Raw genomic sequence first — 27,779 nt, 5'->3', positions numbered from 1 at the left:
TACATAGGATCTTGACAGTAGAGAGACTCATTCATTTTAGAAAGAGATAGGGGCGCCTGGGTGGCTCAGTCGGTTGGGCGTCCGACTTCGGCTCAGGTCATGATCTCACAGTTTGTGAGTTCGAGCCCCGCATTGGGCTCTGGGCTGACAGCTCAGAGCCTGGAGCCTGTTTCAGATTCTGTGTCTCCCTCTCTCTGACCCTCCCCCATTCATGCTCTCTCTCTGTCTCAAAAATAAATAAACGTTAAAAAAAGTTAAAAAAAATAAAAATAAAAATAAAAAAATAAAAAGAAAAAGAAAGAGATAACAGTTGGGACAATTAGAAAGGGAGTTTCCCCTTCCTTGTTTTTAGTTTTAAAAAAGCATGTATATGTTGTACATTTAGTGTAAATTAATGCCTTTACTTTAACTGCTTTACTTCTAGTAAACCTCATAACAACCTGAAGAGGAGATATTCTGCTGCCTGTGCCACTATCTAATCGCATGATCGGGCAAGTCCTTTCAGGTTCCACACCTGGAAAATGAGGACAATATTAATACCGTTATCTAGGGCTGTGAAGATTACACGAGATAGTATGTGTAAAGTCCATAGAACAATATCTGGTATGGAGTAAGAAGCTCAATCAATGATAGACTTGTTAGCATTACCATTACTATTATTTTTCTTATAATAGTGATTTTATAGATCTGAAAGCTAAGTCTCAGAGCTGTCAAGGATCCTGCCTGAGACATAGCTAGTAATAAGTGACAAAGCCAGATCCATCTGATGTCAAAGTCTCTGCTCTACATTGCCCACCCACCACATTACCCTATCTCCAGCCATCTAGACATGGGCACCATGCTCTTACAAACACAGAGCTGAATACTCAGTTGACTAGAATGCCTGTCTTATTCAGGAGAGGAGTACTTGCTTATTGGAAAAGAGCTTGAGCTTTCTTTTCAGGGGTCAGGATCTTGGGTCACTGCCTCAGACCAGAAGTGCAGAGCTGCCTTAATCTTACTCTGTCTTGATTACATCCTCCTTTCTCCTCACCCCACCTCCTGGATGCTGATAAAGCAAAGAAATAGCAACAAATGGAAAGCCTAAATAAACATTTCTTTACAGATCATACGAGAGGGGATTTTTCTTTTCCATTAAATATTTGATAACAACATCTTAGACAAGCTTTTTGATGTTACTTTCCCATATTTTGGACTGGATGAAAGTGTATGACTCATAGAAATGACCATGGGAGGAAAACCAAATGAGTCACCTTGCCCAGCCCATCTGGATCTTCCCTCCTCTGTGCCCCTGAGAGCAACATCCCTGAGGACCAACCCAGCCTGCATTCCTTGTGCAGCAGTGGGGGCTGCATAGGACAGGGGTTCCTTCAGGAGACACTGGAATCTCAGAAAAAAAAAGTGAGTCAGGGAAAGTGAAACATCAGAGCCTGAAGGAGTTATCCTGAAGCTTTTCCAAAAAACATTTACTGCTATCAGCTCAGAGGTTTCTTGTCCACATTTCATCACTTCTAACTCCCAGGTACACCCCCATGGCAGAACACTGTCTCCGCAGTGCTGTGCACACTTCAAAGAGTTGCCGTCCATGGTACCCTCCTCCCCTTTCAAGCAAGCTTGAGGCACTTAGATTTGTGTATCTTTCCAACAGATAAATCTCTGTTCCCTTCACTGTTTTTATTGCTCTGTTGGAATCTATCCAGTATGTATCCTTCTGGTACCAAAGTGCCCTGGTTAAGCCCACGCTCTGGCCTTGGTTTCTGGGAGTTGGAGGGAGAATTGCTACATCCTTCAGCCCACTTTGCCTCAGGTCTTTTGAAACTTCCTCCTTTTAGTCATCTAGTCAGTGAACCACATTTAAAACCTAAGCTGCTGTCCATTTCTGTGCAACCTGAGTCTCTCTTGGTATGCTGTTTCTCTATATTCACTCTTCAGTGTTCTCATTTCAGACTTTGGTGCCTGGGGGCCTTGAACTTGAATGCCTACAGCCTTAATTATTTAGCTTATGGACTTTGGGCAAGTTGATCAATCTGTCTGAGCCTCAGTTTCCTCATCTGGGGCAAGAGGATAATAATTACTATTTCCTAGCATTGGGTGAAGATTTATAGCTGAGTGAGTTGGAATCATGCTGGTTGCCTTCAGTGGGCCTCTTGCAGCCCACATCATCCAATAACCTCTTTTTGTCCAGTGACAGTTCCCCTTGATGGTCATTCAAGGTGACTTTTTAAAAATTTTCCATTCATATTTTCTCTCAAAGGAGATTTTTTTTTTTCTGTCTTCACCAGAATTTGTAATTCTGCTATTTCTTTATTCTCTGATACCAGGGGCTGACTTAAGTCTAAAATTGCAGTAGTATCTTATTACCCTTATCCAAATCATTAATAAAAATTGAAAACAATGTCAGTTTTTCCACTGGTGCTTTTACAAATTCATTGAAAACTTCTTGGGGCAGCTGGGTGGCTCTGTCGGTTGAGCGCCTGATTTCAGCTCAAGTCATGATCTCGTGATTTGTGGGTTCAAGCCCTGCATCAGGCTCTGTGCTGACAGCTCAGAGCCTGGAGCCTGCTTCGGATTCTGTGTCTCCTTCTCTCTCTGTCCCTCCCCTGCTCATGCTCTGTCTCCCTCTCTCTCTCTCTCTCTCTCTCTTTCAAAAATAAATACACATTAAACAAAAAAAAATTTTTAATTACTACTCCAAGGGTCACCTGAGTGTCTCAGTCGGTTAAACATCTGACTTCGGCTCAGGTCATATCTCACGGTTTGTGGGTTCGAGCCCTGCATCGGGCTCTTTGCTGACAGCTCAGAGCCTAGACCTTTCTTTGGATTCTGTGCCCCTCCCCCACTTGTGCTCTATCTCTCTCAAAAATAAATTAACACTTAAAAAAATTAAAAAACAAAACAAAACTTCTCTCACACAGAATTCATATAACTTCTAAATAAATCCAGACATGTGAACTGAAAAGCAATAGAAAGGCTGCCTTTACATGCATAAGCAAATTCACCAGGAACATTAAAATACCCTCAGGTGACTTTTAAAAATAACACTTTAATCTCTGCTCAGTTAAGAAAAAGGCAAACAAAAGAGATAAAGCTCTCAATATAATGTGGTGCTTTCATTTTGTGTTAATTGGCCTTAGGTATGTTTATATATATTTTTTCACCTGTCCAGGTTGTTAAGAGATAATTTCTTTGCAGATAATTTGTTTGATTTTAAGTTTGATAATCTATTTCCTTCTTTTTAGAATGGCATACGGACTTCTAACACTCAACTCTTAGATATCTGTGCAGAGTTCTTCAAAGAAACAAAGCAGTTATAACTGTCGTTTAAAATGCACCCAAAAGCCTCCCCTTCAATGTAGGTTAATATTCCAAATGTCAATTGTGGAACAATTTCAAGTTAAACTAAAAGAGACACAAAGGGATCTATCTTTTATTTAAGGTGTATTTTTTTTTATAGCTACATCAAATCTACCCTACCTCACTCCTCTCCCCCAAATAGCCAATAATCAACAGCCATGAATTAGGTTGTATTTCTGTAAACTGTTCTGCTACCAACCTAAGGACCATTCTGTTGCTTGAGGCCTGCTTTACTGTAAAGAGCTCTTAGTCCATAAAAAGGATTTTGAGATTATAAGCCCAGCAAGCATTAATCCTAGGCAGAAATAGGAAAGCAAAGTTTTCACATTCAACAGTGTTCCTGATAGATTATCATTCCTATTCAGAATGTGAATTATGACTAAACTAGTGATTAAGCTAAAAATAAAATATGTATCTCAATTCTTTCATAATTAGAGCATTACTTCTATTGAGAAAGGGAGTTTCAGAAAGAGTTGGCTAGTAGTTTTCACCATGATTAAAGCATAATCTAACAACTGCAGACCCAAATCAATCTATTCAAGTCTCTTGTTGTTATTAGCATATTAGTGACAAGATATAAAATATAGAAAAGATTAAGTCATTGAGACCCGAGAATGCAAGTGTAAGCTCCTTCAGAGGCCAGGCAGGTCACAGTGAGTGAAGCAGGCTCAAGGGTTAACTGGAGAGCTGGCCTCTGGATAAGGGGATAGCTGCTACTTCATTCCAGCCATTTAATATCAAGTGGAAAAGCAGGTCCAAAAGATCTGTTAGATCTTCTGAGTTTTGGAGAGAACCCAAAAATAATAGTTTTTTTTTTTTTAATGTGAACTCTGCTCATATTCAAATTTTTAAAGTAATTTGAATTTTATTTATTTTTAAGAGACAGAGAGTGAGGGAGAGGGGGAGCAGAGAGAGAGGGAGACACAGAATATGAAGCAGGCTCCAGGCTCTGAGCTGTCAGCACAGAGTCTGACGCTAGGCTCAAACTCACAGACTGTGAGATCATGACCTGAGCTGAAGTCACACATCTAACAAACTGAGCCACTCAGGTGCCCCTAAAGTAATTTGAATTTTTAAAGCATTCACTGCAAGCCCAAAGGAACCCCAACTGGGGGCAACATTAAGCTTCCCTGATGCTAATGTGTGATCTTTAATTTAAATTATATGGCAGCCACTAGCTGGATGATCGCCAAACTTATTTCCTCTTCTTTCTGAGCACACAGCTAAATTATATTTCTCAGTCTCCCTTACAGTTAGCCCAAAAGAATGTGGGTGGAAGCAATGGCCATCACTACCAGGCTCTACCCTCCACTCCCTCCCTCTTCTCTCTTCTCTGCCAGCCCAATGCAGAGAATCCAGAAGGGCCTCATGGTCCTGGAAGATGGCATAACCTCCACATGTGAGAAGCCCAAATGCCCTCTTGGAGGAGACCCTCCCTCACTGCTCCTCCACCTCCAAGAGACTTGCATTATACTGTGAAAGCAAGAAATAAACCTTTTTAAAAGCCCTTGAGATATTGAGGTTTTTACAACATTTAGCTGATCTTGATCATATAGTTTAAGAATCTCTCCATTGCACGTCAATAAGGGAGGTTCGTTAACCCAATTTGATCTTTAAGCCCTGAAACCTCAAAAATAATGAAACTATTTTTCATACTACATACTGAAGTAGTACATGAAGAAATAATGCTAATATTTTAAGTCCACTTTGTTTTTGTGAGATCACAAATGGGAGTATGTTTCCATAACTAAACTGTGTTCATGAAGAAGCTTTACTGCTAGAGATTATAAGCCTTCTTTCTGTATAAAATGATCTAAAGGTAAAGACAGGGGTGAGTTAGAGAGGACTACATTCCATAACCATATCCTCAAGTCCTTTTCTCCTTCAGGTTATCTTTCACAAATTTGGCTGACCTAAAATCCCATCACTTCTTGAATAGCCTGAATAGTTGTGTGTTGAGTAGAAATTAGAGTGCTTCCTCCCTCTTCCTCCTACTTTTAGTTTTTCTGTATCCACCTACATAACTCCTATTTTTAACATTCACCCCAGAGAGAAGTACTAATGCATTAGAATGTTTTAACTATTCCTATTTAAAATCATTTCTTCTTTTGAAAACTTGAATAATTTCTAAATCAGTAAGGAATGCACACATAGAAAATAGGGAAAATATGCAGAATGTAGTTTTATGACCCCTCTGCTTCATTCTCAGAATGAAGAATTCCATTCCCAACAGTGAACAAGTTCATTGGAACATAGGAAAAAAAATAGCAAAGTGGCCTTTGTAATAATGATAGACATTTTCAAGTGAATTAGTAAACTGGGTAAGCACATACATATTTAAATGAACTATTTGCAGAATCAGAAAGTAAAGTAGTGATATAGTCTTGTGACTAGATTGGGCACCAAATGCGATATTAAGAGAGTAGCATAGAACAGTAATAATCTTTTTATAATCACCGTAAGTCAGACCTTTGGTAGACTATCACTTGCAGCTGTAGTTCATAGTGCAGAAGAAAATGCAGTACTTGGTGAAAATTTAGAGAAGAACCACAAATCTGGTTAAGAGAATGATAACAAGATCTACCTGGAGAAAGTAAACTTAAGCCACAGTTTCTAAGTATATGAAAGGCTTTGCTTCCTTTCTTTGGAGAGAGGGAAAAACAAGAAAAGATGGACACAGAAGATACACAGATGGACAACAGACACATGAAAAGATGCTTGCCATAACTAATCATCAGGGAAATGCAAATCAAAACCACAGTGAGGTATCACCTCACACCTGTCAGAAGTGACCCAAGGATGACAAAGATCCAGAGACAAAGCATGGGACCAAACAGACATTGAATATCTTATACATAATTTTGGTACTATTAGATCGATAAGCCAAGCTCTATAAGTTAGACACTTGTGGATTTCATTATTTCCTTGATTATTCTGCTTTTGGTTTTCATAGCCTTTAGAAGTCTTTTGCCAATTAGGGGTGCCTGGGTGGCTCAGTCAGTTAAGCATCTGACTTTGGCTCAGGTCATGATTTCACAGTTCATGAGTTCAAGCCCTGCATCGGGCTCTGTGCTGGCAGCCCAGAGCCTGAAGCCTGGAGCCTGTTTTAGATTCTGTGTCTCCCTCTCTGTCCTTCCCCCACTTTCACTCTCTCTCTCTGTTGCTCAAAAATAAATAAACATTAAAAAAATATGTTAGAAGTCTTTTGCCAATTAAAAATAAGAAGTTTCATCAGTTAACTGGCTTGTTTTGAGGTTAAGAGGTAGAGGATACTAGAAGATGCATGAGGTAAAAGGAACAAGAAAAAGAAGAGGATTTCGATTTTCCCCACACTTGAACTCAAGAAGGATAAGAGAAACGGTGGAATCATAAGTGGTTACAGCAGAAGTGGCCAAGGTGGAAGAATCCCAGGGAGTGGGAGACACTCAAGTCAGGGACTGCTTGATGCAGAAATCCTTCCATGAAAGTCTTTCCCCTTGGAGTGGCACTCATATGTACCAACCTTGGAAGGAAGGCATCGAGTTCGTTTATTCATCAGAACTGAATAAAAGCTATGGAATGAAAATCTATCTCCTTTCCCTATACAAACCCATCAAAGAAATGGTTCCTCCCAAGCAGTGACTTCCTTAAAAGTCAGGATCAAGAAGGAAGAGGTTCAAGAAGGAAGGAAGAGGTTGGCATTTAGGAAAAATGCCAACTGGGTGGCAGAGCCCTAAGCAGTACAAATTAACTTTAAAATCAGGTGCTAACAGCCCTCCAACATTGTCACTTTTCAAGATTTTTAACTTAGGTCTTTTGAATATCCATGCAAATTTTAGAGTTAGCTTGTCAGTTTTTACATGCCAAAAATGTCTGTTAGATTTTAGCTGAGATTATGCTACATCTGTAGCTCAGGAGTGGGCAAACTTTTTCTCTAAGGGGTCAGATAGTAAAACCTTGATTTGCGAGCATAATTCATTCTGGAAACATGCTTGTAATCCAAAGCACTTGTATACCAAAGTGAATTTCAAGAACCAGTGGCTCAGTTGTGATCATGTGACATTCGGCCTCATGTACGACTCATATTGCAAGACATCACTCATTTATCAAGTTAAAATTTATTAGAAATGTATGCTTGTCATGTGGAACACTTGCATAACGAGTTATTTGCAATCCAAGGTTTTACTGTATTTTAGATGGGTGGGGGTGGCACAAAGAGCCATGCAATAGATAAATGAAAATAGGTATGGCCACGTTCCATACCTGGCAGGTTCCAAAGCTGCCTGCTTTGGCCCATGAACCATAGTTTGGCCCATGAGCCATAGTTTTTTGACCCTATAGTGGAGGAAAAACTTTTCCTTCTACTCTCCTGGATTCTGTATCTGTGGCACTGAAAAGTAAACTGACAAAAGATAGATTAACAACAGAAAAACAGCCAAGTTTATTAACATGAGTGGTGCATATACATATGGGAGAAACTCAGTGTTGAATAAATGGAAGGAGTGGTTAGAATGTGGATTTTAGACAGCATTTTAACAAAGGAAGATAAATTTGTAGAGAAGTGACAATAAAGGAAAAGGGGTTTAGGCTTTTAGGGGTCACAAACTGTGGGATGGTAAATATATAGAGAAGCTAATGGATGATGAGGTCTAGTTAGTGCGTTTTGTTTGTTATAGACTGTCAGTGCCATCTCACCTCAAAGGATAAGGAGGGCCCCCCTTCCGGGTAAGGAAATAGGAGGAGAACAACTCAACAGTAGGAATTTGTGTTTTGGTTTCATACAGATAGGGGGAGGGCAGAGAGCTTGTCCTGTGGCTTTTTCTTTTCTTTTTTCTTTTCTTTTCTTTTCTTTTCTTTTCTTTTCTTTTCTTTTCTTTTCTTTTCTTTTCTTTTCTTTTTTATTTCTTTATTTTTGTATTACGTAAAGATTTTGGGTTTTTTTTTAATGTTTATTTATTTTTGAGAGAGAGAAAGGGGAGCCCAAGTGGGGCAGGGGCAGAGAGAAGAGGGGGACAGATGATCCCAAGCAGGCTCTGCCCTGACAACAAAGAGCCTGATGTAGGGCTCCAACCCACGAACCATGAGATCATGACCCATGTGGCTGCTTTTTCTTAACTGCCTTCAGCTCAAAATAATCCTTATTCCAAAGTGGCATATTTTGGAGTGGCATGCTCTGAACCTCTTTATTCTCTGTTATAGATCAATTGACATTGAACAATGTTACGTTTTCCAGTCCATAAGCATAGTATATCTCTCCCAGTGAATTCTGCTATTTTAATTCAGCAATGTTTTGTTGCTTTCAGTGTACAAGTATTGTACATTCTTGTTAAATATATGCATACTTGATGAATTTTTTGTAAATGGATTCAAATTAACTTCATATCAGTGAAGTTTATTTCTGTAAAGTCTATTTTAGGGAATATGGGAATTTATAATTTATTCCTTATAGTCAAGAAGATTGCTACTGTTTTGCTTACTAAGTGATATTCAAATACAGAACTGGAATAAAACTCAAAATCAATATAAACTAATCTGCTCTTAAATTCACATTAAGTTTCCCTCTTTGACTTAATGCTTCCAAATAAAGGCTTTTTAGAAAAGCAACTCAGGAACAGAAAATATAGAATTAAGATTACAAAGAATCAGCTCTCCACAAATCACACTTAGTGAGGGTAAGAACTGCTACATGTTTTATTTTGAATGGCCACTTTAAAAAGAAAAAAAAAAAGATTTACCATTGTAATTATATTCTGCTCAGAACAGCCTTAAGATGAGTTGGTAGGATATGTATATGCCTCTAGGTGGCCATGAAATTAGGCCTGGGAATAAGGTGTTGCCACAAAAAATTCCTAAAGTAAAAAGCCATAAACAATGAAGAGTACTTGTCTTATGTGCATGGTACAGTGGTAAAGATCATGGGGTTTGCAATCAGAGAGCCCTGGTTTCAGTCCTGGCTCTGCTACTTTCACCCTCTGAGACGTTGGTCAAGTCATTTAAACTTCCAAGTTCCAACTTCCTCATACATGAAATGAAAACAATATTACTGCATACTGCATGAAGTTGTGGTGAGTATTGAATGAGATAATAATGTATGAAAAATTCTTACACAGTTCCAGGAATGTAGTAAATGATCAATATGAAATAGACACTATAATAATGTTCTTATTTATGAAGATGTTGAAATCGGTGTTGGTGATGATGATTGTATAAAGCTTATGTATATGACAAGTTTGTTCTGACTTAATCCACCAAAACCCTTAATACAAGCAAGAGAAATATCTGATAAACATCTTTAGATTTCAGTAGTCAGCTGGGGAGAGTTGGGGGTATGGAGAGATGGAGAGATTGATGGTATAGAAACAAACAGTAATTCTTCCTCACTGGGAAGAATTACTGAGAAAGGAAGGCCTAGAAAAGAGCAATGAAGGCCAGTCCTGACACCCTTTTTGTTCCATAACAATAGGAAAAAACAGAATCTCTCTTAAGGGTCTTCACTTCTGGTCTTTTGGATCCCAAATCCTCTATTCTCTGTTTTATGTCAAGGCCAAAAATGAATACTAATGGTTTTTTATTAAAAAAAAAAAAAAAGAAAAAAAAGAGCTCTGTGGGCTTCTCATGAATTAGCATTCCCCAGAGAGAAGCGGTTCACCTTCAGATAAAACCAACAATAAGCCATTTGTTGCTAACCAGTGTCCAATATACAAAGACTAGAGGTTAAACCTGGAAGAGTTTAGAGAAGACAATGCATTTTCAGTTAAGTCTTTACAGGAAAAAGCAGTGAACATGATCATGATTTATGTAGAGAAATTTAGCCACTTTTAGTATGAAAAATGGTCTGCCATGCAACATAAACAATCTTTTGCACAGCTACTTTTTAAATACATCCATTTATCTTTCATCATTTTTATTACTGCTGCGCCTTATTATAAACATTATGAGCAGGATCATTTACAAGGGATAAAAGAGTCAAGAAAGTGGCACTTACTCATGAGAGTGATGAAATGCTGATACAGTCGTGTGTGTGTGTGTGTGTGCAGATTTCCACATCTTTTTTGTCTGCCTTTGCATGTTCTAGGCTAAGGGATTTCCTTGTGTAGAATTTCTATCAGAAATGGCTTGCTGCTTTATTCAGCACTCTCAGAGTCCTCTCCTGAATCCAGTAGTATTCCAAGCACAGGGCCCAGCCTTGTACACATTTATTTATATTTTCTTTGATTTAATCACACTTTTCTTGCTATCCTCATGGTCACTGTCTTAGGTCAAATCTTCAAACATCTTACCTGTTTTTAGGACCCTCCAACTGGTCTTCTTACCTTATTTCCTGGCTGTTCTAATTTATACTCCATACATTCAATTATGTTCTCTTGAGCATCTTTCTAGGACTCTGGGGAAAACATCCTTTTAAAATCATTTAATCTCACATCATACTCAGGTTCAAGTCAACAAAAATCTTGAGAATGGCTATGAAAGTCTAGCTCTTTCCACACCTCCATCCCCAACTCAAAACCTAAAAAAAAAAAAAAAAAAATAGGTAACATTTTTGAAGTTTTGACCCAAGAGAGTGACCATGAGGATAGCGAGAAAAGGTTGATTATGAACAACATCTAAAGGGTAGCATCTGTAGGACCTGTGACCGAGTTGATTGGTCAGGGTTCAAGGGTGATGCCAAGTCACTCATTTGAGGAACTAGTTCAGTGGTGGTTGTGCAGCCACAGGCAACTGCTGATCTGCTTTCTTTCACAAAAGATGGGTTTTCACTTTGTAGATTTAATGTTTTCTTGATTGCCAATCATCCTAGAGCGTCCCTTCCTTGCTGATTTGCTCCCTGGTGTGTGCCCACACAAAATTTATTCTCCCCTCACCTACCCACTTCCCTACAATATCGAAATCTGCAGCTTCCCCAAGTCCTCTTGTCACTATTTGATGGGCAATGATACTAGTGAATTTCCTGATAGATTGCAAAATGTTGCATTAACAAAATATTAAATGAGCAATATTCTCAAGGGGGTTGGATGAGGTAATCCTCAAAGCCCCATTCTCAAAAATTCTCTGATTTGCTGCATTTCTGCTTAGTTCATGGACTCACAAATGAACTGTCATTTCTAATATGGATTTGCTAAAGACACAAGGATAGCCAGGACTAGTGAGATAAGACTAAATGAACACCCCAGTTACCATGGTGGAGTTGTACCCAAATCCATCTTTTGTTTGGCCTTTGTGGAAAATAAACAAAAAACAAATTAATAAGCAAATGCTAGCAGAGTAAGTTCCACATAGTTATCATTTCCTGATTCCCAGAGCTACCCCATGGATTAAATTCAGTTGGTATCCCGAGGACTCCAGTGCTGCCTTACAAAAACAATGAGTCTGGTAAAGCAACATCCAGGCAGTCTGCTGAAGCCTGATTCCAGGAAATAGACACTTTAACAAAGTAACAAGCATGGATGCCCAAGGGAAAGAGAAACCCTGAAAGAGAGTTGTTTTAAGTAGCTGTTTAATGATTGAGCACCTTGAAATGCTTTCACTTGGTGGGGAGAAATTATACTACCTAGGGATGTGTGGGTGGCATTTAAAGTTGACAGACAGTAATGAGTTCTGGTTTAAAAAAAGAGGTATTTTATTGCTCTAGCAATTTTTACACCTCCTGAGACATCTCCATTGTATATTTACACCTGTATTAAGAAAAAAGAACAAAGCAAAGAAGGAAGAAAGAAAGGAAGGCAGGAAGGCAGGAAGGCAGGAAGGCAAGAAGGAAGAGTGTTTCTACCTCGTTTCCAAAGACTCTTGTAACATTTTAAAAGCTAATATTAATTGATCTCTTAGAACTCCTCAGGCTTTGTGCTCGGGGCTTTACAAATATTAGCTTATTTAACCTTCACAATTATGTAAGAAGCATTATTTCCCCCTTTTTTAATGTTTGTTTGTTTGTTTATTTATTTATTTTTGAGAAAGAGCAGGGAAGGGGCAGAAAGAGAGAGGGAGACAGAGGATCCGAAGCAGGCTGTGGGCTGACAGCAGAGAGCCCAATTTTTTTGGGCTTGAACCCACAAACCATGAAATCAGGACCTGAGCCAAAGTCAGACACTCAACTGATGGAGCCATGCAGGTGCCTCCATTTCCGCCTTCTTATAGCACTAAAACCAGAGAAATCCTATGCAAACAGGTACGAGTTAATTATTTTGCAAGAATGCAAAAAAATTGAAAGGAATCTCTATCCTTTTCACAAAGCTTCTCCAAGTTAAGTGAAGGAACATTATAGTGTATAAAAAGGCAGGGCTCCACTGAGTCCTCATTTCCACTGCTAATAGCTGCTTGAAGACCTTGAATAAGTCAATGACCTCTCTGGGCCTTCGTTCCTTCCTTATTGAAAGGATGGATAAACAGTCCCCACCCCAGCTGCACACTAGAATCACCTGAAGAACTTTGAAAAACTGCCAATGCCCCAACCCTGCCCCCACCCTAATTCCTGAGTAACTGAATATCAGAATATCTGGAGTTGGGGTAAAGTATGTGGCTTTATTGCAGGAAACAGAGCATATATGTCCCTACCTCTTTGGGAGGGCCAAAAGGCAAACAACACTTATATGTATGTTAATATATTAATATACACTTATATTTCATGTATATATAACAGTTGTGGTAAGTGCTATCAAGGAAAAAGAGAGCAGTGTTAGAGTGAGTAATAAAGAGAACATGATCAAAAGTGAGCAGCAGGGGCTTGGGAAGACCTTACTGTGTGTCAGAGGGATAGGAAGTAGGAATTGGTCAGGCACAGGGCAGAGGCAAGAGCTTCCCAGGCTAAGGGAATATATCTTTCTTGGTTAGATATGTATCAAACTTGACTGTCTGTTTCCATAATATATGCATACATATACACACACATACAGATATATTCCCATATGTACATATAAAGTAACTTGTTTGAAGGCCTCCAAGCCAGCAAAGAAAGGTGCAAAGGACAGGACAAAGTGATAAGGGGAGCTGCTTGAGGTTGGCCTTGGGGAGGTCAGCAGCAGCCAGAAAGTGTTATTTGTTGTATTGAGGATCTTAGATTTTGTCTTAAGTAAAATAGAAAGAGTAAGCCAGTGATGGTTTTGGGCATGAGAGTTACACATTCAGATTTGTCTTTTAAAATATCGCTTGTAATTAAGTGTGGACAAAGGTATGGCTGGGGCTAAAGAAAAAGAGGAGAAAGTTAGAAGGTACTGTAATAACTGGAGTGAAGCTTTTGTTCCTCAATGAAGCCAAGTTTTAGTAGAATTCTAGGTACCTGTGGAGACTGAATAAAGAGTGGAAGAACAGGAGGCAAGAAGTTTGACAGAATGCAAGTGACATAATTCATTAAAAATCAGTAAATTGCTTTGTACTGAATTTAGAGTAGTGCCTTTGACTTTAATACATGCTAGTCTCTTCCGCCTGGGCTTATTCTGTTCCCGTACAAGCACACTGACTTACCCTGCCCCCATTCCTATTCTCTCTCCCATTGTGTTTCTTCTTCCTTGTCATTGTTTATATTTCTATTCCAAGGCTTATGGTGCCATTCAACCCTGTAGCTCCCATTTTCCATCCTTGCAAGGGTTTCCACTGTGCACTAGAGCATGGTTGGAGGAAGACACTAATTGTGCAAGGTTTGGCCAAGCATTGATTATTTAGCTTTTTGTGCCCTGCTTGAGTGGCTGGTCCACTGGCTTCAGTCCATTTCCTAATGGAGAGGTGTCAGCTTCACAAAAACATCACCTCGATTGGCACTAATTACCACCTTTCAGAGCCATCATCACCCAAAGGCTTAGGAATGAAAGGTCAGCAGGAAAATGAACTTCCATTCACACCTTCTGGGGTGGTCCCTGGCTTCTGATCATGCAGAGAGCAAGGGCTTTTGGGCAACAAGCCTCTCTGCTTTTCTGCTCTTACACCAGATGTTTCTTGAGAAGCCAGCCTTATGACACCAATCTTCAGCTCATGCAATCACTGGACCCACAGCAGAGCTTTGCCTTGTTAAATTTCTGTCCCTGTCCTAGTTTCCCAATGATTCCCAGTGGAGAAACTGGGTTCAAACAACAAATGGTCCTGGAGAAGGTGGCAGTAGCATGCCCATGCCCCAGCAGGTGTATGTTCATAGTGCCCACATCCTTTTCCAGGCAGTGAATTAGTTGTCACCCAAGACTTCCTGCATAAAAATAGCTCTGGGTCAAAGACAACTTTTCACATGAATTATTTACCTTTGAGCCTCCTGACATCTTTTTGAAGGGCACAGGGCAGGCATTGTTATTAGACCCGTTTTACAAATAAAGGGATAGAGACCAGAGAGACTTATGACTCGCACAAGGTCCAGTAGTCATTTTATGGTGGAGCTGGATCCCCAAAGTGAATTATTATGAGGTGCAGGGGTATGTGGATCAAATGAGATCACATATACTAAAGCACCTTGAAACCTGGAAAGCACTAGGTATTAGTTTCCTGAGGCTAAAGTAATAAATTACCACAAAATATATTCTTTCACAACTCTGGAGTCCAGAAGTCTGAAATCTAGCGGGACCTCTCCTCCCCTGGGAAGCTCTAGGGGAAATCTATTGTTTGCCTCTTCCAGATTCCAATGGTTGTCACCATTTCTTCACCTGAGGCCACTTTACTCCAATCTCTGCCTGCATGGTTATGTTCTCTCTTTCGCCTCTCTGTGTTCTCTTCTGTCTCAAATCTTCCTCTGCCTTTCTCTTAGAAAAATACTTACTTGTTATTGAATTTAGAGTCTACCCTCTAATCCATGGTGATTTACTCATCTCAAGATCCATAATTTAATTCCATCTGCAAATACCCTTTTTCCAAACAATGTTACAGTCATAGTTCAGGGATTAGGCCATGAGTATATATACAGTATTTACGGTTGTTGCTGGTGATGACGGTGGTGGTGATGCTGCTGGGGATGCTGACAGAGGCCAAGAACTGTCCAGTAGTCCACATGACACCCCTTTTTCTATCTCTGACAATCAAGTTGAAGCCGCATAACCCGGTAGTTAAGAACATGGACACTGGAGCCAACCTGCCCAAGGTTCAAATCCTAATTCTACACTCGATGATTATGTGACATTGAACCACTTCCTTAATCTCTCTGGGTCTTTGTTTCTTCCCTTGTAACACGAAGGTAACAAAGTCTTTCCTCACAAGGTTGTTACAAGAATCAAATGATTTAATTATGTGTAAAATGCTTAGACCAGTGTCTACATTACAGAAACGTTGACTGTAATTATTCCTTAAGTGGCACCACATCACCTGTTTATTATTGAAGTAATGATTTGGGTAAATAATGGACTTGTTCCCCTAGAGAAGCATTTTTTTAATCAGTCACTAATTCTAAGACTTTCTGGGTATATTTTCTAAAAAGGAATATTCCAAATTATGTGTAGAAAAAAAAACTAAATGCAATGAGAAGGATTTTTTTTTTTTTTAATCTTCCATTAGCGTCTCATTTGATTGTGAAGTTTCTGGTGTCTTTTGAGTTCATTTTTCAGTCTAAAAGTTCAGTTTGTCTTACAAGGATTTGGAAGAGTTCTGCAGGCTGACAAGTCCGTAAAATATTAGATAGAGACATTTAATAGAATGCAGGGGTTTTTGGGAAGGATTAAGTGTTTGAGCAAAATGTTGCAAATTAGGATGATGTCAGATAGACTGACTTGTGGAGCTTCAGCCCAAACAAGTAATGTTAGGCTTCCTGGTCTAGAGCTGAGTACTCCTGTACTCTTTTTTTGGGTTTTATTTACAATAAACTCTATTGTTTTTCCTAGAATCTGTCCAATTTACCCTGCTTTAGTCTCAGCCAGAGGCACACTGTCAGAAGAGAAGTTAAGAATGAGGTTTTTGCTCCTGAAATGAGGCTTACTAAGATAAACATTAATTTTGGCATCTCATTAGTATATCCAAAAGAAAATGATGGGGGAACCTAAGGGCTGTCGTAAAAATAAATGTTGACAGAAAATAGACCAACTAGAAGGAACCTTGGGTATGAATTTATACAATTCCTGTAACTTTATTTTTTTTTAACTTTTTTATTGTGGAAGTAAAGTATACTCATCAAATACTTTGGAAGTTATAGAGAAGTGCCCCCCAAAACTAAATAAAACTGTTTATAGTAGTCTTAATATCCAGAGATAACTACTACTAATACTTTTATTTATTTTCTTCCAGTATAAGATGCAGTTTTCTTTCCATGGCTGGAGTCATGCTGCTGAAATTAGAAATGAGTTTCCTCTTGGGGCACCTGGGTGGCTTCGTCAGTTAAGGGTCTGACTCTTGGTTTTTGGCTCAGGTCATGATCTTGTGGTTTCATTGTTCGAGCCCCACATTGGGCTCTGCACTGTCAGTGCAGAGCCTGCTTGGGATTTTCTCCCTCTCCCTCTTTATACCTACCCCCAACTCATGCTGTCTCTGTCTCTCTCAAAAAATGAATAAATAGAAACAAAAGAAATGCTTCTCCTCTCTAGAAAGACTGTGTTTTGATCCTTTTTTATTATAACAAGATGATAACTTATACTATAAAAGACAGAGCTGGATCAAAAGAGTCTCCCTCTCCTTTGAGTGCAGTCTCATATTACACTGCCAAGGAGTACCCAGTTGTCCACACTAATTCTGTCCTTTGCCCAAACGTGGGACTGTGCCACTGTTCTCCCAGGTCCACGTAGCCCCTCAAGTTGATGAAGCAGTGTTGTCTTCTACTGCCAGCTGAATAGCAATACTAGAAAGTAGTCAAGGATACATCTCTTTTTTTAGGACAGCTGAAAACATTATTGATAATAATAGTTAAAATTAACTGAGATCTTTCTGTCTAAATACTTTGAATCCAGTAACTCATTTAATCCTTACAATAATCCAATTAGATGATTCACTTTCAATAGGTGCAAAGACAGGCTTTGACTTTTACAGTTGTCTTGCTTCATCACCTTAGAAGAACCCTTACAGAGATGCTGGCAGTGTGATGGTGATACCAAAGCTGCAGAACTTTCTAGTGATTAAGGGAAACTGGAGACGTTTCCAAACTGAAAATCTGAGAGTGAGTTAGAAATTCAGGATTTATTCAAGTGTGAGATGTTACCATACTTCAATAAATAGAATGAATTAATTACATTGGGAAGTGTTTAGTTTTGCCTTAAAATTAGTCATCCATTGAAGTGACATTGTAATAGTACGTAATACTTAGATTTATCTTCTTTCATATTTTGTGATTGAAAAAGGATAATCAAATAGAGAAGCATGCTGTCTTTGCCTCGGCTAACTCCCCCAAGGGAAGGCTGTAGCTCAGGTGAGAAGCCACCACCTACTAGGAAGAGTCAAGCAGTGGGAAGACAGTGGGACTTCAGATTCAAATTCCTGCTCCACCATTTGCTAGCTAAGCTACTTACTAGGTGCTCCTTAATCATCCTTTTTTAAAATTTCTTTTTTTAATTAAAAATAATTTTTTTAATTGCAATATAGTTAACATACAGTGTTATATTAGCTTCAGGTGTACAATATAGTGGTTCAACAATTCCATACATCACCCAGTGCTCATCACAGAAAGTACACTCCTTAATCCCCATCACCTATTTCACCCATCGCCCCACCCACCTGCCCTCAGTTTGTTCTCTATAGTTAGGAGTCTATTTCTTGGTTTGTCTCTTTCTCTCTCTTTTTTTCCCCTTGTTCATTTGTTTCTTAAATTATACACATGAGTGAAATAATATTGTATTTGTCTTTCTCTGACTAACTTACTTTGCTTAGTATTATACTCTCTAGCTCCATCCACACATTGTTGCAAATAGCAAGATTACATTCTTTTTTATGGGTGAATAATATTTCATTGTGTGTATATATATATGTATATGTATATACACATATATATACATATACATATATATAATCATATAACATAATCCATATATATAATATATATACTAATTATATATTATATATACATATATACTATAATATATATACATACATATATACTAATAATATATGTATATATACAATGGAATATTATTCACTCATAAATATACCCATATATATAAACATCTTCTTTATCCATTCATCTATTGATGGACACTAGGGCTATATCTCTAATCTGGCTATTGCAAATAATGCTGCTATAAACATAGGGGTGTATGTATCCCTTTGAACTAGTGTTTTTTGCATTTGGGGAGTAAATACCCAATAGTGTAATTACTGGATCATTGAGTAGTTCTATTTTAACTTTTTGAGGTACGTCCATACTGTTCCACCATGGTTGTACCAGTTCGTATTCCCACCAGCAGTGGAAGAGGGTTCTTTTTTCTCCACATCCTCATCAACAATTGTTTTTTCTTGCGTTTTTGATTTTAGCCATTCTGACAGGTGTGAGGTGATATCTCATTATGGTTTTTATTTACATTTCCCTGATGATAAGTGATGTTGAGCATCTTTTCACGTATCTGTTGGCCATCTGTGTATCTTCTCTGGAGAAATGTCTGTTCATGTTTTCTGCCCACTTTTTAAATTGGATTATTTGTTTTGGGGGTGTTGAGTTGTATCAGTTCTTTATATATCAGTTGAGTTGTATCAGTTCTTTATCCTTTTATTGGATAACCCTTTCTGATTTCGTAGGTTGCTTTTAGTTTTGTAGATTATTTCCTTCACTGTGCAGAAACTTTTTATTTTGACATGATCTCGATAGTTTATTTTTGCTTTTATTTCCCTTGCCTCAGGAGACATATCTAGAAAAAATGTTACTATGGCCCATGATCCTTGTTTATCTTTAATTTCCTAAAGAAATGGAATAAAATCTCCTTTGCAGTGTTTTTGTGAAGATTAAATAAGACACTCTATGTAAAATGCCTGGCAACAGAAGTTAATTAAGAAATAAATAACTTTTATTGTCTGTGCCTCCTCCTGACAGTGTATTATGGTCAAAACATAGAATACCCAAAGGGGAAGGAACATCCTCATACATTCTGGCCTTGACAATGCAAAACCTATCATGGTGTATATGGTAATCAAGCAGGATGAATACAGAGGTTAAAGAGAAATAGTACATACCCCTCCCCCACACAATGCCCCTACTTATGCAGCCAAGGGCAGCAGCTGGGCCAGGAGGCTGGGAGCTGGCTGGCACCAACTGAGATCAGATGAAAGAAGAGCAGAAAAAGGAAGAGAATCTCTCCCAAATGTATGCTCATCAGCTCTTTTTAAAGCCCCTGAACCTTCCCAGGCTCATCCTGAGTCTTTAGTCTATGCTCCCCATGTCCCTTGGGGATGCAGATGAAGATAAAATACTTAGAAATATGACTCAGCTACATTATATTACATATGAGAGGTCTGGTACAGAAAGGCTGCAAGATGGTTGAGAATAAAATAATTACAACCCCCACAGGATCCTGCCTTTGACATTTCTCCTTTGAAGAGTCCGAACAGCCTTGCCAAGAATAGACTCATCCTTGCTCCAAACATTGCTAAGAAAAGGAAAAGGGAAAAAAGAAAGACATAGACTGTTCCAGGGCCCTAGTCAGTGAACACCAATTATTGGGCTCTGAGGAGTACTAACAGCCTTGGATGGGTTCACAAACTTTAGGTTGCTTGTGGGACTGAAATTAATCTAAGAGCTAAGTGGTAGAAGCAAAGGAGCAGTGAAGTAGTTAGGCTTCCCCTGAGAACTGAGTTCTGATTGTAGCAGGGTGATGTGAAACTTGATTTTTTTTTTACTTTTTTTTTCAAGTTTATTTATTTTGAGAGAAAGAGAGAATGCATGCAAGGGGGGGGGAGGGGCAGAGAGAGAAGGAGAGAGAGAGAGAGAGAGAGAGAGAGAGAGAGAGAGAGAGAATCCCAAGCAGGCTCCGTGCTGTTAGTGCAGATCCCAAGGCGAGGCTCGAACCCACTAACCATGAGATCACATTCTGAGCTGAAACCAAGTCATTCGCTCAACCGACTGAGCCTCCCAGATGCCCCAGTGAAGTTTGATTTTTTTTTTAAAGATATTGAAAAGCACTTGAACTTGTCTGAGAGTGTTGGGAGCAAATTAGCATGAGAACTTTAGGGATCTTCTGTGAGGGAAGGAACTAAAGCCCCAACCCCTCTTCCCTGTGATTCAAAGTTACTGAAATCTCTTGAGGTGAACTAAGGGGCAGTGGGTGACCACAACCACCACCCAAAACCAAAAAAGGCAAGGAAGCCTCTGAAACAAAACTACTTTGAGGGAAGAATGAGACAAGAGGGAGGGGCTGGTCCTGCTATGTATGAGCCAGCTGGTTGAAAGGAGAACAGCAGAGGAACCTGTTCCCCACAGGGTAGACTGGAGCCTCAGGATGTGACCGAGTGAATCTAAGCCGGTTTCACTGCAAGTCAGGCCAGGGTTGGTGTGGAAATCTCTTGACTAAGAGGAGCACCAAAGGGTGGAGGGTGAGGGATTATCCTCATTTCCTCTCGAAGAACTGTTGCAGCAGATCCCTGGAGAGGGCTCTGCATTGAATCTTGGGGAGTGGGAAACAGAGCCACCAGCCTTCAAGCCAAGGCCAGGATGCACTCCTGGCCATGCAAAGAGAGACTCTCTGCAGGTCCCCTGGGTTTCAGCTGCCTCCCTCTTCCAGTGTCTGGCAGCTGGAAAGGGTTAGTGTCTGCTAAAAAAAAAAGAGAGAGAGAGAGAGAGAGATTGGTTTTCCTGCTGATCTGAACAGCAGTGGGCTTGGGAGTTGTATTTTCCAAAGCCAACAGAGTGATGGTCATTTCTGTCCCAAATTTCAAAGTAGTTTAAACTTTAAACTCATTAAACATTAAACTCATTGAGCAAAGGAGGAGCCAATGAGGGAGAGTGCTGTGGTTCAGAGCTTGAGCTCTCTGGTCAGACCTACCTTAGGTCAGAATGCTGTTCTTGTCACTCAGTCCTTGAGCCAATGGCTTCAACTTCCTCAGCTCGTTTCCTCATGTGTCCTTATTTTCAAATGGGGAAAGTAAGGGTTGTTATGAAAATTAAATGAGATAACGCATGTAACATGCTTGGCACCTAGTAAGCCTCAATAAGTGTTCAATTAGACAAACAAAAACTAAATTGGTGCCAGGCCTGTTCCATGAGAAGAAAACTATGCTTGGCAAGTGTTTCGGGTGGATACAGCAAGTTGTGTTTGAGCAACAGCAGCGAGCAGTATACTTTGCTGACGCAGAGAGATCGTGCTGAGAAATAACGAGCAATTTGGGAAGAAAAAGGCAAGTGCGTTTGGGACAGGCCCAGAGTGTTCAGAAGAAGGGCTTAGATGACGAGTGGATTCAGACAAGAGTCAAGGCCTCCTGAATCTTAAACAACTACACCTTTTTGGGTGTAGTTTTTGATTCTCCCTAAAGATTTTCAGTTTTGTACAAGGACATTTTCTATTTTAGTCTCACTTCCTCTTGTTTCTCCCTTTCCCCTAGATTTCTCTTGAGGATTCTGTTTCCATCGTTTTGTCACATCATTTGATTTTAATTCTCATTTGAAAATAATTATGTGTGCTATTATTCATTTGGAATTTCAGTCAAATATGCTCTATGTAAGACACAAGAATGCACTCCTCTGAAACACACAGAGGTGAAGAACAAGGGGTGCCTCTCAGGATGGTGGTGGAAGAGTCATAAAACTTCGTACGTCAGGAATCTTCTTGACAGGCCTTCCTAGGCCTGAGTCCAAGATGAAGCTGAGAAAAATGAAAAGGGTTTTGGCTGACAAAGCAGATGACAGGCAGGGAGAGCCAGTGAAAGGGAATTGGCCAATGGCAAAAGGGGCATTGGCAAGGTTTTGTGAAACCCCTTGCTGGAAAACCATAAACCTCAGATTGTCCGTCTGGCGAATCAGTCCTCAGAGGCAAATCATTTTTGCCTGTGGAAGGTGCCTGCCAGGAAGCTGCACCTCAGGGGGCGCCTTTGGAGAAGGGATCGTGTCTGGATTGGTGCCCGACATTAAGTGGATGGGGATGAGAAGAAAGGGCTCACAATGAGATCTCTGAGGGCTGCAAAATGGAGAGCTGCTCCATTGGCTGACACTCGTGAGTCACAACGATGGGAAAAGAAGTTGAGAAATGAGGGAAGAGGACAGGATGCTGGGGAGGGAGGAGGTGGGAAGCAGCTTTGTTTTTTCAGTCGGAGGCTGTCAGGGCCTGTCTTCTTCTGTGACGGGTCTCCACTGAGAATTACTCATTGAACCTTTCAAAACTCAAGTCTGCCTTCCTCCAGGTGAACGAACCACTTACATGGGTCTCCCAAGTGAGTACTTCCACTGTGAAAATCTCTCAGAAATAAAATATGTGTTTGAGTGCATGATCTCAACATAGGCTGAGCTGACACTGGGGAGCAGGGCTTATCCTCACCAGGTAGCAAAGTAAGGCCTTCACGGCAGACCCTCTCCATTCCTCAGAGTGTCCTTTTCCCTTGTCTTAGTGTCATACCTTTGGCTTCCAGGTCATCCAGAAGCCTGCTTCCAGCATTCTTCTATGGCCTCCTACTCAATTCTTTCTTTCCTAAGAGTGCTGGTTTTCCTTCATCTCCCTAATTTCCTTGATATATATTCCCTTTACATTGAGAATTTGAGGGAGGGAGGGAAGGTCCATGCTAAAGTGTTAATAACCAGCACTAATATAGTTTTATAACCTCTCTTAGAGCACACTGTCTTTGCCTAGATCTCCCCAACCTCTTTTCTTTTTTTTTTTTTATTTTTTATTTTTTATTTTTTTAATATATGCAATTTACTGTCAAATTGGTTTCCATACAACACCCAGTGCTCATCCCAAAAGGTGCCCTCCTCAATACCCATCACCCACCCTGCCCTCCCTCCCACCCCCCATCAACCCTCAGTTTGTTCTCAGTTTTTAACAGTCTCTTATGCTTTGGCTCTCTCCCACTCTAACCTCTTTTTTTTTTTTTTTCCTTCCCCTCCCCCATGGGTTTCTGTTACGTTTCTCAGGATCCACATAAGAGTGAAACCATATGGTATCTGTCTTTCTCTGTATGGCTTATTTCACTTAGCATCACACTCTCCAGTTCCATCCACGTTGCTACAAAAGGCCATATTTCATTTTTTCTCATTGCCACATAGTATTCCATTGTGTATATAAACCACAATTTCTTTATCCATTCATCAGTTGATGGACATTTAGGCTCTTTCCATAATTTGGCTATTGTTGAAAGTGCTGCTATAAACATTGGGGTACAAGTGCCCCTATGCATCAGTACTCCTGTATCCCTTGGATAAATTCCTAGCAGTGCTATTGCTGGGTCATAAGGTAGGTCTATTTTTAATTTTCTGAGGAACCTCCACACTGCTTTCCAGAGCGGCTGCACCAATTTGCATTCCCACCAACAGTGCAAGAGGGTTCCTGTTTCTCCACATCCCCTCCAGCATCTATAGTCTCCTGATTTCTTCATTTTGGCCACTCTGACTGGCGTGAGGTGATATCTGAGTGTCCCCAACCTCTTTTCATGTCCAGTGCACATACAATATTTTTTCCACACACTGGGATAAATGAAAGTGAGAGACAGTGGGCCACGGAGGGCTCAAAGGGATCAATAATGTTCAACTTCTATAACTCTTCTGTGCACATCAGTTGGGAAACTCTGTCTTAACCCATTGGTTTTTCAAATGTGCTTCAGTGAGTTGTAGCAGTGTGCAGATGTGTCTCAGGAGTGTGGGCCTGATCCGATGGGTCTTCTCCTTCAACTACAACATCTGTGCTTTTATGTTTTGTTTATGAGACCTCTGAATAAAATCAATGGATAAGAAGAGTTTTGTCAGCTTAAAGGAGTTAGAAAATCACTATCTTAAATACAACAAATAAAATGTTTAATGGTAGAAGCTTGGGCACCCATACAGGGTAATAAGGGAGATATTTTGAAGATGGGGATTTTGTGGGGCCCTTTTGCCATATCATTCGGGCACTAGTTTACTCCACACAGACCTCCCTATAGGCAGGCCATGTACATCAAATGTGTATATCTTGACCATCTGGCTCTTGGGGTTTTGTTTCTTTAAAAACCCTGATGCTTGAAAAAGCTATCCTGGCACCAGCGGGTAGATTAATGCCAAAACCTACTAATGTCTTAGCTCAGTGAAACCAAAAATACGATCACTGTTCTTGCCCTTGGTACCTTTTGTATTGCGTTTTGATTTATTTCTGCGATTTTTCAGAGGCCATACAACATCTAGGAGATCAAAGCTGCTGAAAGAAAGCCGAGCAAAATGAAGTCTTGTAGGTTGGCTGAGCTATTTCATAAGATTGAGGCATTGATTTGTTTGCTATTATAATTATGTGATTTTGTTGTTTTTATTGTATGTATTTCCACCCTATCTTCTTCCAAAAAGGAGTCAAAATGGGAAAAACTCATTGAATTGTATTCTATAAAAGAGATTTAATCTCAAAAGTTTAGGTCACTTGGTGTTTGGTGAATACATAATTTCAAAACTAACAAGGTTTAATTTGAAATTATTTTAAGACTTTCATTGCCTGATTTTCATTTTAAACCTTGTATTAAAATAAAGTATCAGTGATGTTGACTGTATAAGAGATATTTAGAAGAGTGTGTGTGTGTGCACACATGTGCCTATGTATGTTTTTTATTTATACTCCACGTTCTATAAGGGATTTGAGGCACTGTACAAAGGATTTGAGGCAGCAAGAACAATTGTTTACAACTTGGGTGAATGTCTTAAAATACTGATAAAGTTTTACCCTTCAGCCCGGATCAACCAATAACATTTTCCTGTTAATCAGTGGAATTTTGATAACACACTTGAAATATGCCTCTTCACCTTTAGATGTTTCTCTACTAGAATTTTTTAGATTGCTTTTCAGAAGCACCAGAGGAGAGTGGAGATACAGAATTGGTTGAAACAGACTCATTTCTGTGACCCTTGCCTCAAATTCTCTTTCTTTCTTTTTTTTTCTTTTAATATTTATTTTTAAGATAGCGTCAGCGAGGGAGGGGCAGAGACGGGGCGGGGGGAGGGGGCAGTACCAAGGATCCAAATGGGGCTCTGTGCTGACAGCAGCAAGCCTGATGTGGGGCTGAAACTCACAGACCCTGAGATCATGACCTGAGCTGAAGTCAGAATGCTCAACTGGTGCCACCCAGGCATCCCTCAAATTCTCTTTCTAAATCTCTGAGTACAGTTGTCTGATTTATTCTGGATACTTCTGGGCCAGTGAAATTCTAATCTTTAAAATAAAAAAGTTCTAGAAAGAGGCCAATTAAGATTTATTTCATATAAAATAAACCAATCTCCAGCAAAGAGAGCCTGTCCTTCCATGGAACTCAGCACCCTATTGAAGTAGGATTCATGCTCTCATAAACAAAGGAGAAAGTCAGTTAGTCAAGACTGCTTCCCTTGCTTCCAACTCTCATTTACCTTCCCTTGCCTTTTTACTGTTCTCATGTGTTATGTTGTCTGTGTGGCATTTTACTTTAAAATATTTCAATATGGGGGTGCCTCGGTGGCTCAGTTAAACGTCTGACTTTGGCTCAGGTCATGATGTTACAGTTGGGGGTTTGAGCCCCACGTCAAGCTCTGTGTTGACAGTGTGGAGCCTGGAGCCAGCTTCAGACTCTGTGTCTCCCTCTCTCTCCCTCCCCTGCTCTCTCTCTCTCAAAAATAAAAAATAAACATTAAAAAGATGTTTAGTATTTCAATATGAACATTGTGTCATATTGTATTTACCAGTTAACTCTAACTTAACTGCAGTTAGCTAGCCTTTAAAATACCATATCTTGGGGAGCTACCCTGTAGAAGTGGTTAACCAGCATATGAAGTACCCTAGCCAGAATCAACATCTTCCAAGATGGTTACTTGGCAATGTAAATACAATTAACCAAACCTGCACGAGAAGGCTTACCAATTAGCATTAGGGATGTTTAAAATAGTTTTTTAATTGGTGAAATGAGTAGTATTCAAAATAGGTGGTTGGCTAGTAGTGTCAGGAAGGAACCACCACCCTTCTGTGGATGAAGTAGAAGCACGTAGCAAGCCCAGCTTGCTGAATACAAATGGTTCAGACTTGAGATCTAAACCTCTTAATTGGCCCTCATTTCTTCCGCTCTGCCACAGAGTGCCCTGTGCCTGACACAGCACCAAGCTGGCCACACCTGCCATCAGAATATGTTTGCCTCAAATTCAGTTAAGCCTTTTTATTGGAAATACTGAACAGCAGATCCAGGTAAGAGAGAGCCCAAGGGTAAAGGGTGGGACTTCTCAGCTACAGAGAAGGTTTAAGACTATTTTTAAACCTAATGTCTAGGTGTTGTCAGAATATTGTCTAAAAGTTGTTTTCATTATAATACAACTCCTGGTAATAAGGCTGTGGGGAAAGGAACACATAAGCTCCCCCATTCTCACTTCTAATGGTTGGAGGCTATTAACATGTACCAGAAAAACTTCATATTTGCCAAAAGGCCAGTTTGGCTTAGGTGGATTGCTGTGCCATGCATATTTCAAATCCATGCTTCAGAGTCCAGAAAGGACTCACTTATGGACATCAAGCGTTTATTTAGATAAAGATGTTAGGTTAAGGTTGTATTTTTTTTCTTGGTATTTTGGGACTCTGATAGCATTCTGTAAATACCCCGTTCTCAATTGTTATAACTGTGTGGGGGCCTTGTCTCTAAACACTTGTCTCTAAACACCATGTTACTGTGATTTCTGGGATATTTTCTGAACCCCTTTAAATTCTGGGAACCTGAGAATTTCCTTTTTGAGCAATAATTGTGCTCCTTTTCTGTGTATTTCCTTATAAGCCACTGGATCCTGAACAGGTTGCAAATCCAGAGCCACTGAGGAAAGGGTGGAAGCTGGGTAGAGTGTTCCCTCATTCTGTGCTGGCTGTGATAGGCAAGCACTGCCCAGGAATCAGGGAGAGACCCACTGAGGACCCTAGGCTTCATGCCTGAAGGATTTCTTTTGAGATTTCATGCCTATCAAGTTCATCTTCAAAGAACACAATGCCCATCTGATTTTTTTTATTATTATTTGAATGAGAGTCAAACACTGACTAATTGTGTCTGGAATATGTCAGGCCAAATCTTGCCTTGGTGGAAGAGGTTAGGCAAGATGATTGGGATGACAAGGGTTTGAGAGGATTTGAGAGACCCCCTCTGGAAACCACAGGGTAGAAAAAGGTAATGAAATTTGGCACTAGTAATGGATTTTCTTTTATTCCACTCTCTGAACTTTTTGGACCACTGGGGGCCTTGAGGTGGTGCCTATTGGCCTGGAGTGGATGAGCACGCTCCCAATGGCTGCAGAGCTATACAGCAGAGATCCCCTGGGGGGCAGCACTCAGGTGCAAAGCTCACTGAGACTCCTGGCTGCAGCACTGGGCAGGCAACCAGGGGCCACCCTCTCCTGCTTCTCACATAAAGATTACTGAACATGCAAAGATAAAGAACCTTTTCTAAGCAGTAATAAGGTCTTGAATACAAGAAAGCACTGAGCCAGA

The 27,779-nt window shown here is 39.9% G+C and overlaps 1 protein-coding gene across 1 annotated transcript in view; it reads left to right on the top strand.

The window, feature by feature from the left end:
* The window catches only part of ANKRD55 (ankyrin repeat domain 55), a 595,509-nt gene that overhangs the window by 420,259 nt on the left and 147,471 nt on the right, over positions 1-27,779 (top strand). The window contains exon 10 of the mRNA XM_042987042.1: positions 26,393-26,501. The gene's annotated coding sequence lies outside the window, so the exon portion shown is untranslated. The remainder of the gene's footprint in view (positions 1-26,392; positions 26,502-27,779) is intronic.

Source organism: Panthera tigris, chromosome A1 (assembly GCF_018350195.1).
Source record: "Panthera tigris isolate Pti1 chromosome A1, P.tigris_Pti1_mat1.1, whole genome shotgun sequence".
Classification (NCBI taxonomy): Eukaryota; Metazoa; Chordata; class Mammalia; order Carnivora; family Felidae; genus Panthera; species Panthera tigris.
This window is presented reverse-complemented; position numbering and strand designations above follow the sequence as displayed.